This window comes from Danio rerio, chromosome 4 (assembly GCF_052040795.2).
Source record: "Danio rerio strain M-AB ecotype USA chromosome 4, GRCz13ab, whole genome shotgun sequence".
Classification (NCBI taxonomy): domain Eukaryota; kingdom Metazoa; phylum Chordata; class Actinopteri; order Cypriniformes; family Danionidae; genus Danio; species Danio rerio.
In genome coordinates, this window is record NC_141024.2 from 29,706,562 (window position 1) to 29,719,486 (window position 12,925).

Below are 12,925 nucleotides of genomic sequence, written 5' to 3' on the forward strand. Positions count from 1 at the left end.
ACCAACACCAACCAAACAACCAACACTAACCAAACAACCAACAACAACCAATTAACCAACATCAACCAACCAACCACTCAATATCAACCAACCACAATCAACCAAACCAACACCAACCAACCCACCAACACCACCAACCAAACAACCAACACCAACCAACCAACCAACACCACCAACTAAAACCAACCAATTAATCAATATCAACCAACAACCTGATGTCAACTTACCAACCAACCACCCAGTATCAACCAACCAACCAACCAACCATCAACCAATCAACAAACCAACTAACCAACCAACACCACCAATCAAACAACCAGCACCAACCAACCAACACTAACCAATTAACCAACATCAACCAACCACCCGATATCAACCTACCAACCAACCAATCAACCACCCAATATCAACCAACCAACCAACCACCCAATATCAACCAACCAACCAACCAACCAACCAACCAACCACCCGATATCAACCAACCAACCAACCAACCAACCACCCATCAACCAACCAACCAACAAACCAACCAAACCAACACCAACCAAACAACATCAGCCAACCGAATATATCTTTCAGACCCCAACATTTTTATTAATGTATGTAAATATTTATCTTGTATGATCAATGAAATTAGTAATTTTAATTAGCTTTTATTTAAACCTCAGTCCTGGTTATTTAAGGGAATAAAAAGTCCATCAATGAACCCTCTGATTAACAACAAACCTACACTTCTGTCAAACGTTCCAGCCTATTGTGTGTAGCACAATGTTTAGTGCAGCATTTAACAAGGATAATAGTCGGTTCACAGTACACTCCAGTCGGAAATAGACCAAAATGTTGGCATATTGTCACACCCCTCACAAAGGTTTTGAAATCCAAGTGCACTGCCTCACTTTATACAAGTTACACAAGCTTTGTGCAGCTATCTTTGCCAACAGCCTAACCCAAATTCAATCTCCTCAAGTACAGCATGCAAGACAACAAACATCACTAGTTGATTGTAAATTGAAAATTGAAAATATTTTTCATATATAAGAACAAAGATTCACATGACAAATACACTTACAAATAAAACAAACAGTGGATTGTCATTAAGGTACAGTAAGTATTTAATAGTAACACTTAAGAAATTGGATGAACACATATGACAAGTAAAGTTTTGTTGTTATATTAGTATCAAGTGAAAAGTTTACACACAAAAAATAAAAAGCTGTCATCATTTACTAACCCTCAAATTGTTTTCAACCTGAATGATTTCTTCTTAAACATAAAAATTAAAAAAATCTGTGTAACCAAACAGCTGCCGGTCCTCACTGACTTCAAGATAATTTTTTTCTTGCCATCAACAGCCAGCAACTATTTGGTTACCCATATTATTTATATATATATATATATATATATATATATATATATATATATATATATATATATATATATATATATATATATATATATATATATATATATATATATATATATATATATATATATGTGTGTGTGTGTGTGTGTGTGTGTGTGTGTGTGTGTGTGTGTGTGTGTGTGTGTGTGTGTTCAGCAGTGTTGGATAAGGTACTTTTAAAAAGCAATAGATTACAAATTACTTCCTACTACTGGAACATTCTAATCTGATTACTAATTGATTCATGTAAAAAGTAATCAGATTACTAATTACTTTACTTTAAAGTTACTTTTAAAACATATTAAACACTCCACTAAAAATACAAAATCAACTGCTGCTCTTTCTATAGTTTAATATTAACAAGACATTTAAAAATAACACATTTTAGAGCAATTACGTCAATACTGTTAAACTACCATGATATATATATATATTTTTTATCTAAGGTAATTATCATGTCAGAATCTTATATCCCTACATCACACACTTCTCAGGTGAGTGCATTCGGGGGGAAAAAAGCATAGACTCGTTTATTAATGAGGTTTAACCGGCTTTAAAACAATTGAAACTAATGTACTTTAATCAATACGAATAAGTGCCGCGACTCTACTTTTAGTAGAGTTAATATTTGATGTGGATTTATGTCATGTTGTACAATAGCTATATTAAACACAATACTACAATATATATTCAAAAGCAGATCATCGAGATATTTTAATCAGTTCATTAATTAGTGTGTAGTGAACACTGTGTAGGGACCCTGTAATTTTGAACACAATTCATGCATAAAGTGCTCATAAATGAAGCTGGTTATCTGAGAACCGTGAGGTGCAAGAACAGGAACTAAGACCCATTATGTAATGTTCAATAATTGGAAATGGAAAATAGCTTTAAGGTTTAAGATTTAAATTTGATTACATTAATGTTTAGATTCTGGAAATAGTTTTAACTGGTAATATTGAAGAAACTACCACTTTAAAAACCTGTCTAAAGTGTTATTGTGCTTCTTTTTGTGTACCATACCTCTAAAAATAAAAGTGCATAGATTAATTAATTATGCGGTTAAACACAATACAACTAAATAATTATTTACCCATTACTAATTCAAAGCTTTTCAAATCTAAAGATATTTAAAATAATGTTTTGTTTAATTATGGCACCAATATTACAAAACTTATATATAAGGAATGCTATGCCTCTGCCTCTTTTTTTTCCTGCTTCATCCTTTCCCATTACTGTCTTCCTTTCTAAGTAATAATGGCCCTACACGATCTCTCTCTGTGTCAGTAGATTCACAGATGCCCCGCAGACAGACAGGAGTCACCACCAGGCACCATTAACAGAAGTGAAGTGATCTATTGAAGTGCTGATAGCTCTTCATCCTGCACATCAAGTCTATTTCTAAATGAGCACACAAACACTAGACAGATAAACAGGCATATGAGTCATCGTGTCTTGTGCATATCATTTGATTTGATTTTTGATTTTATTTATTTATATCATACATAAAATATCATTAACAAAATATATATTTCAACATGGTCGAAAATGGAGTGGGATGAAGCACAAGCTTATTATTTTCTCACCTCATTACCACATACATCATTCGTCTATTACCTAAACTTATTTCTTCTTTTACTTATCTCTTCTTTTTACATGAAACATATTTGATCCTTTTGGCATCCTTGACAAATTATGTGTTTGATTCCATTTGTACCTTTTGTACCTATACATTTTGTAACATAGAACAAAATAGTACTGCAAATAGCAATTAAATAAAGTTTCATCATACCCTTCTTTTTTATCCTTTTTCAATCACCTTCATCATTATATTCCTTTAATAATATATATTTTTACAACTTTTTACAATGATTAATATCCTGACATCGTTTGAGAGTCTGATCTAGACCGTGCCTTAGTTTTACACCACCGACAGACATAAACAAACTTTTTAAAGCTGTTCTTGTTTTAGCTAACGAAAGCTCAAAATCATACATTTTTCCCCACAATTAAAGCTGACAGGTGCTAATGTTGTCTCAACAGATGCTCAACACATACAGATTGGTTAAAATTTTGAAAAAAAAAAAAAAGTGCGCCAGGGTGTCTTGAATAACATAAAAATAAACATTGGAACATCTCTGTAGATGAGCAATATCACACGAGTAGCAGTGCGATATGGCTATATGGACACTGGTGGGAGGCGTGCGTTATAGCAATAGTTAGTAGATGATATATAGCAATATTGCACTGCTACTTGTGTGATATTGCATTTATACAACAGTTTGATGGCATAATCATCTATATAAAATAAAAAAATCAAACAGAGAATTTAAAACACTCTCAGACAGAAGGTTGTATATATATATATATATATATATATATATATATATATATATATATATATATATATATATATATATATATATATATATATATATATATATATATACTGTATATGCACACCCACATACATTTTTGTCATATATATTTCTTTTCATGCTCCAGAAAGGTCAGCTTACTCATAAGTGAGTAAATCATGCAAACTATTCCATGACTTTTTTTTTTAATATAGCTCTTCTGATTGGCTGTAATTTGCATCTTGTAGTTATCTTGCATCAAGTGCTTCTCACTGGAATCGTATCGTTGCGTGACACCATGTTAAGTGAACACTGAAATAGCAATACAGTAGCACCTCTGTAATGTCATAATGTCTGTTATTATCTCAAAGCAGTCTAGAAACAGCGCGGATAAATGGCATCAAATAAATATGTCCTGTACCAGTTTGAATCATACATAAATATAGACTTTTTTTTCCTGAGTGTTCTCAACATTCTCCAACATATTCAGGAAAACGTCTACTAACCAAATAAAAATACAAATGAAATAAAATATAATATGTATAAAACAAACAACATCTAATTAAATTGTTGTTTTAATCTGTTACGTATCTAGGCTTTCGAGAAAGAACTCCAGAATGATTAATAGAGCAGGCATGCACACACACACAAGCTAATTTCATCTCCACCAAGACCTCATAAAATATTAAGGACTGCTCAAAGCTGTTAACCCCTTAACTGTCGCCCAGCACTTTTTGAACATAAACGTAAAAATGACATGTTTACCTTAAACATGTTTATATTCAATGTTTTAGTACATCAATTTAAGCTTGGTCTTGTTTTAAAGAAGACAGATGTTAGATTGGAGTGAAAAAAGTTAAATAAAACAGGTTATGTGCCTTTAAGTTTATATGTTGTTACATTACATTTAATATATTTTAAAAAACCTGTTGCAGCCTAAAATTAAAGCTAAATATCAGAACAAATTATACTCCAAATTTGAAGTTTATATGCCACAAAACACTAAACTTTTGGTCAAATCTAGTTTGGGCGCAATACCAAAGATGACCACCAGATAACATCCAGTTTCCATTGGTGACCATATAAGAGCGCCCCCTACTCCAGAGTACATTTTGAAGAATATGAAACATATTTTTTCATACTTTTCACAGTTTTTGTTATGAGGACTTCAAATTCTTTGGTAGTATGTGTGATTTGGTGGTATTTGATTTGAATTTAACCTCAAGAAAATGTACATTTTGATTGCTGTAGCAAAGTAATGCTTTACAACTTTGAGTATCATTCATTCATTCACTTTCTATTCAGCTTAGTACCATTATTAATCTGGGGTTGCCACAGCTGAATGACCGCCAACTTATCCAGCATATGTTTTTACGCAGCGGATGCCCTTTCGGCTGCAACCGATCACTGGGAAACATCCATACACACTCATTCACACACATACACTAAGGCCAATTTAGCCTACCCAATTCACCTATACCACATGTTTTTGGACTTGTGGGGGAAACTTGAGCCTAAAAGAAACCCACATCAACACAGAGAGAACATGCAAATTCCACACAGAAACACCAACTGACTTAGCCGATGCTTGAACCAGCAACCTTTTTGCTGTGAGTCGAACGTGTTACCCACTGTGCCACCGTGCAGCCACTTTGAGTATCCTTGTTGCAAATTCATAAATAGCTGTAATAAGTTATATTATGCTTGTTTTTTTTTTTTTTAGAAAAACTCTTTTAGAAAATTTAAATAAAATTTAATTTTGAAAAATTATTTCTTAAAAGAGGACAATATGTTTTGCTTTTCTAGAAAATGCTACTTGATTTAAAATGTTTTGAGATTTGGAATGAAAAAACATTTGTTGCAGTGTAGAATCACCCTTAAGTATTAGCAAGGTGACAGTTAAAGAGTTAAAGAATTGTGAGGTCATAATATCTGTCCATCACCATCCCTTGGTCAAAAATGAAACATCTGAATAATGACTTCATGCAATATTACGAATGTATTTCCAAAACAAAGACACACACATTTCTTTACAAGCTTATAGTGTCCATATTGTTCTCATTCATTTAAATATGATGCAAATATAGCTTACAAATATACATGTAATTGGTTTCCCTTTATAGATAGCTTTGCCTAACCAGCACCATGAGCTATGCTTTCCTTCCTACAGCCAGCCTTCACCCTATACTTTTGCTGTTCTCTGTGCAAACATTGTGGGTGATAAGTATATTAATAACACTGTACTGCACAAGTTAATAAAATCAGAATAACCCTAAACCAAAGCAAATCAAAATGGTTCTAGTAAAGATTTCTAGTTATTTTGGATTCATAAATGCTATTTGAACTAAAAAAAGTCTCTTTGGTTTCTTTTCAATTTAAATTATGTTACATGTTTAAGTTGTTAAGATTTTAAAAGGATGAAACGTAACAATCAGTGAGTCTAATGATGCTGGATGAACAAGGAGAAGACACAACTGCTTGTTAAATGACACAACAAGTATTTATTAAACAGAGAATTTCAAACAATGAATAGAGGAAATGTAATGAAAATGTAATTTTAAATAATCGAATTAAACAAGAAAAACAAGAGTGTTGCCAAAACAAAGAAATAAACATAACAAAACAATCTAACTAAACCCCAACCCACTAAACTAACTAACCAAAGAAAAATGCAGAAAAAAAACTGCAATCTTCACCACGTGGCTTAACTAAACTTCATAACTTCAAAACATAATTACACGTGGCAACGCCTCGTTTAACTAACTAACAAATTAGATATACTAAGCTGCTCACATAACTAAAATTCTCGTAAAGTACACACTGTTAGCCGTTAGCAAAACAAGATCTCAAATAATCCAATTCTCATAAAGGTCTTTCAATTTCTCACCAGACAATAAACTGAGCTGCACAATAAAGAGAAAACTAGAACACAGCAATTGCAATCAAACCAAGCAAATAAACACAAGTTATTTAAATGAAATCAAATAATAATATGGTAACACTTAACGATAAGTCTTATATTAAATTTATAGTTGTACATTCATGTTTACATCTTAAAATAAATATATTTTTATATTCTGTACTTTTTGTTTTGTTTCCTCTCTGTTTCGAAGATAACTTTATAAAAAAAACGCTTCAAGAATTTTTATGAAGTATATATAGTCCTCACTTTAGATGAGCTCAAAAACTGTTAACTGACAACTAGTAAATGTTTAATAAGTACTTGAATTAATAATGCATTACAGTAGGAATATGTGTTGAGAATGCACATTTATTAACACACCAAGAAACTACATGTGTCTCAATTATATGCATAAACTTGCATTTAAACTTAGATAAAGTTAGTTAATTACACAGGTTAATTCATTGTTAACTAGGGTATGATAATACAATTATTCACATTATTTAGCCACATTATATACCATAGTCAACATTTGAAGTAGATCAAGAATTTTTTTTTTTTTTTAAACTGTCATAAGAGAACAATGGGTGGTGTTCTATAGTTTAAGTACAACTTTACCAAATTTATATATAATTTTATATATATATATATATATATATATATATATATATATATATATATATATATACATATACATATATCCATATCCACAAATTGTTTTGTATAGTTCTATTTTTGTGTATGTTTGAGTATTACATTCATTCCCTTATTCATTAATTTTCTTGTCGGCTTAGTCCCTTTACTAAACGGGGTCGCCACAGCGGAATGAACCGCCAACTTATCCAGCAAGTTTTTACACAGCGGAGGCCCTTCCAGCCACAACCCATCTCTGAGAAACGTCCACACACAAACTCATACACTATGGACAATTTAGCCAACCCAATTCACCTGTACAGCATGTTTTTGGACAGTGGGGGAAACCGGAACACCCGGAGGAAATCCACGCAAAGGCAGGGAGAAAATGCAAACTCCACACAGAAACCAACTGAGCTGAGGTTCGAACCAGTGACCCAGCGACCTTCTTGCTGTGAGGCGACAGCACTACCTACTGCGCCACTGCCTATCTTGAATATTACAGTCACATAATAATTACATATTACACACACACAATTTTTTATTCTACACTCGATTAATTGTGATTCGTCACTACAGGTTAATGCTTAATAAATGATAAAATAACAATTTGCTAATGCTTAACACCTGATTTATAGCATACAGTTATTATAAAGTGTTACCAATAACAGTGCCAAGTTTGCATGTAACCATCCAAACTATGTTTTGCTGGATCAAGAAGGTCCTAGCTTGAATCCCATATATTATCTCTGAATATTAGCATAAAATCTGATTTACAGCTTATTCTGATCAAGAACCATGCAGATAGTAGACAGGAAAAGTCTATTATGACAACATGTAATACTGCATCTATTCAGATTTATGATTTTAATATAGTTAAGAAATAATCTGCTGGCAAGGTAAATTAGGGATAAAGTACACCCAGGGGATTGTTATTGCAGAGAAATGTCTGAAACCTGTTTTGAACGGCTCTATTCTGTCAAAACAATTGTCCTGGGTGTCCGTTATTCTGCTCATTACGCAGCCATTTGTCACAAAACATAACATTTAGACATAAAACATTTATCCATTTATTCATTCATTCATCTTCTGCCGCTTTTCCGGGGCCGGGTCGCGGGGGCAGCAGTCTTAGGAGAAAACCCCAGACTTCCCTATCCCCAGACACTTCCTAAAGCTCCTCTGAGGGGATCCCGAGGCGTTCCCAGGCCAGCTGAGAGACACAGCGTGTCCCTCCAGCGTGTCCTGGGTCTTCCCCAAGGCCGCCTCCCGGTGGGACATGCCTGGATCACCTCCCTAGGTAGGCGTCCAGTAGGCATCCGAAACAGATGCCCGAGCCACCTCAGCTGACTTCTCTCGATGTGGAGAAGCAGCGACTCTACTCAGAGCTCCTCCCGGGTGTCAGAGCTCCTCACCCTATCCATAAGAGTGTGCCCTGCCACCCATCCGAGATCTTGTCCTTTCGGTCATGATCCAAAGCTCATGACCATAGGTTTTTATGTTTGTCACATTTAGACATAAAACATTGTTCTAAATCACGATTGTTTAATAATTCATTAATTAAATACAAAAGCTGACATAAAAAATGACAATTGGATGAAGTATACCCTAATCTGCTCATTACTGGATCACAGGATGTTGCCAAACAGTAAAAAAACAAAAAAACAGCAAAAAAAAAGCAAAACTGACAGAAAACAAACCGGTTGAATGGAGCATATACTAACCTACGTGTTTTTCTTGTATTACGGCAGTTCCTGGATGAGCCTGTATCATTAAGCTGTTGTTAACTAGAAATAACACACCTTGGAATGTTGCGACTGACCAATCAGAAGTGAGTATTCAAGACAGTTGTGCAATACCATAGTATTTAACAGTTCTATTTTAATCGGAATCATACATATCATAAGCACCCAAAAGAATCAGCTTCAATCTGGCCACCCTCACAAACAAAACCTGAAGCAAAGGTCATGAGCGGTCACTTCTACTGTAGGTTGTTGATCTTAGGAAGCTTACTGTACATGTGTTCTTACTAAGCAGGGCAGTGATTCACGTAAACCTATTAAGAGCACAGGAGAATGAATGACCCCAGCCTGGGAAACACTCACAACAAAGCTAACAGCTAAAAAAAGACTGGGTAACAAATAGCCTTCTACTAACGTTGTCAATTACCTACTCATTTGGTCTATGCTTGTGTAATCAGCATTGACCAGTGGCCTGGTTTGCTGTTCTGGTCATATTGTCACTGTGCATTGCATTATGGGACTATAGCTCTGGGCATGACCTGTTTTACACTAGAGGTGGAAGATATAAGCTAAAAATCATATTAGAATCTTTTCCACAGTCCAGATGATATCTGAAATATAAATAAATAAATAAATTTGACAGAAAGCTGAGACGATGTTTCATAGTAACAAAGCACAATTTAGGGCGGCAAAATATATTGAAAAATTATCACTATCACAATAATAGTATATGCATTATCAACATCACAGAGAAGTGTAATAAATTAAATACATTTTATCTGCCAAGCTTCTTTGTCTAAAGGTTGTTATGGATTGGTTATGTTATAGAAAAAAAGTGTAATGGATTTATTGCATTTTGGGCAAAACAAATTATTGTTTTTAGAATATATATTTGAAAATCTAAATGTGGATTTGACTTTTTAATGTAATTACAATCTAAATATGCTATGCGAAAGTTTGAAAGAGAAAATAGTGGTTTTTATATTGCTATTTGATAAAGAAGACACAGTTTTACTAATAGTAATCCAAACAGACTTTAAGGGCTCTATTTGATCAATCTAGGCTCAAAGTGTAAAGCGCAGGGTGCAAAAGCATTAAGGGCGTGTCCGAATCCACTTTTGAAAAATATGGTTTGCGCCGCGGCGCATGGTCTAACAGGCTTGTGCTTATTTTTTTTTTGATGAGTTATGTGTGTTTTGAGCATAACATGCATTAAATGAATCGGAGTCTCATCTCACATTCCCTTTAAGAGTCAGTTGCGTCATGCCATGGCGCATTTGCTATTTACATGGCGGACTTTGTAAGTAAAAAAACTGAACTGTTCACTAGCGAGAAAACAGCTAAAAAGACCTTCTGCAGCGTGAGGATAAAGAATGAGCCTCCTGAATTCAGCCTATTTACTTTCTCCTCTTTTTCTCTCTTTCTCTCTTTTGTGGATAAGGAAACAGTGTTGTATGCACTGCATCCACTGAAGACATCCATTAGCCTACATACCTAATTTAGTTTAATAAGCGCAAAAATATGTTTCAAAACTATTTTTAAATTCAGTTCTAATTTGCAGCAAACAGATAAATGAGCAATAGCAACATAAAGTATGATCAAAAATAAATAGAGTGGTCAAAAATCTGAATGGTACCCAAACACACATCCTATGCCCCATACGGTCCAAAACCTGACAGGTGGACAAATCTAAGCTTGTTTTTAATAAAACAAATATAAATATGTGTATAATTAATAATACTTCTTATAATAATAACATTATACAGAAGCAAGTTGTCGTGAATAAACTGAAAAAAGCCCCCAAGATGAAAAAGGTATGAAAGCAGTGGTTTTTATATTTATGTAGAGAATAAAAAATTTGTAATATTTTAATCCTTTAACTCTTTTTAACTTGTAAAAATATTTGCATATTGCTGTACATCCTGTGTGTGTTAAGCAATGTGTGAACATTTAACGCACACAACTATCGCGCCCTGCACTGGACTTTAGACAGGTTTCAGCTGGTCTTTTGCACAGTCTATTTTAGTTCCTCAAAATAGCAACGCGCTAACAATGTGCCTTAACATCTCTTTTCTAGAACGAAACACCTGTGAGTCCACAAACCGGGGTAAATGGATTTGCTATTTAAACAACATGGAGCAAAACGGGAAAATTGGAGTTGCGCTGGTCTGAAAATAGCAATACGTGGGGGCAAACACGTCTTGCACCTTATTGCGCCAGGTGTATGATAGAGCCCATAGAGTTATGGAACCAAACTCTTCATATGTTGTTATTTTTACTTTACATTCAATGCACCACTAATAAATGTCACATTTAAATGTATGAATTTGTGATGATATCCACAGTATTGCAAAATCCATATGTTCATTCCTGGAATAAATAATACCAGTTTTCACATTTACGCCCAGCCCTATTTTACACACCATCAAAATTGTCTGCCAGCATTTTACAGTATGTGTGGATGCAACTGGACAGTATAATGCAACTGAAGATAAAGCCACAACAAATTTAAAATTGGTAACACAAATCTATGAAATCTGTTCAGCCAGAGGAGAGCTGGTCCTCTTACTAAGCCTGGTCCCTAGCTACGTTTCCATCCACCTATTTTTTTTGCGCAGTTTGGACATCTTTAGTCTTTACTTTAATTTCATTATTGTTCACGAGAGGAAATTTATCTTTGGCTTCACCACACAATCACATCAACATTCCCATGGCCCACATCACAGAAAAACAATCAACACAAATAAAATTAATGCCATCACATATATGATGCATAAGAAACGGTTGATGGAAATACCAAGATGCACATCAATTTTCAAAATAAAGTTAAAAATAATAAAAACCTATGCGCATAAACTTTTTATTTGATAAGAAAATATGTACATATACTTCAATGGTAAAACTTTTACCAAACAAATTCTAGTATGTGCATTTAAATAGTCATGTGATTTTGTTATAAGTGATATCATGTGATGAAAATGTGTGTGAATGGACAAACCGGCAGGCAGAGAACACTGTAAAACATCTTTGAGTGTCTGTGCTCCGCGTCTCATGCCTTCAAACGTCACCGCACGTTATGTCGGCATTGTCTTCTGAGGCACAAGTCCTTTATTAAATAAGGAAAAGATTGCTGCAGCTTCTCCTATCGCAGCAAATTCCATTTTTACTGTTGATATTTGTCGCCAGTTAATCAGGAAGTGATGATTTTTTTCTCATTGGATAGAAATTATGCTTTATTTGTTGTATTTGTTATTTGTCTTTTATGTGACATTCCAGTTTTGCACATAACATTTATTTGGTTTTTTAGAAGGAAACATAGCTGCAGTCACTCTTTTTCCCATGCATGCTTGATACAGTTGCTTTTCAGTGGATCGTCCTTCAGCAGTGACTATCATATTAAAGTGAATTGAATCTGACTAGAAACTGTAAACGTTCCATAATCTAAAATAATCTTATAACGTTTGATACATTTTCCGTTCATTCCTGTAATGCTGCTTTAACACAATTTACATACTATAAAGTGCTGTAGAAATAAAGAAATAAATTCCTTTCTTCTGTCGAAGACAAAAGGAAGAAGTCTTTGCATTTTTCAGTAACTGTACATTTTTGTATGGCCCAATCTAGTAACAAAAAAATCACTTTTGTCTATGTTTGTCAAATTGCCAGATCTTGTATTAAGCTGATCAGCTCATGAAATTGATGAAATATTCAAATCTCTAAGCAGTTTTTACCTCAATCTGGCAACATACATTGCAATTACAACTCAGCTGCATTGCTGATTTCTGTGAATGTCGTATATTGGGGCTTTGAATAGTGTTGTTAGAAACGTCAGTAGTAGTGGACCGGGGGATTTAACAATTAATAGTGTTAAATAGCCCCCCTTTTATGTCCG

At 34.0% G+C, this 12,925-nt stretch overlaps 1 protein-coding gene across 6 annotated transcripts in view; it reads right to left on the minus strand.

The window, feature by feature from the left end:
- The window catches only part of gramd4a (GRAM domain containing 4a), a 105,655-nt gene that overhangs the window by 38,110 nt on the left and 54,620 nt on the right, over nt 1-12,925 (minus strand). The gene's annotated exons all lie outside the window — the stretch shown is intronic.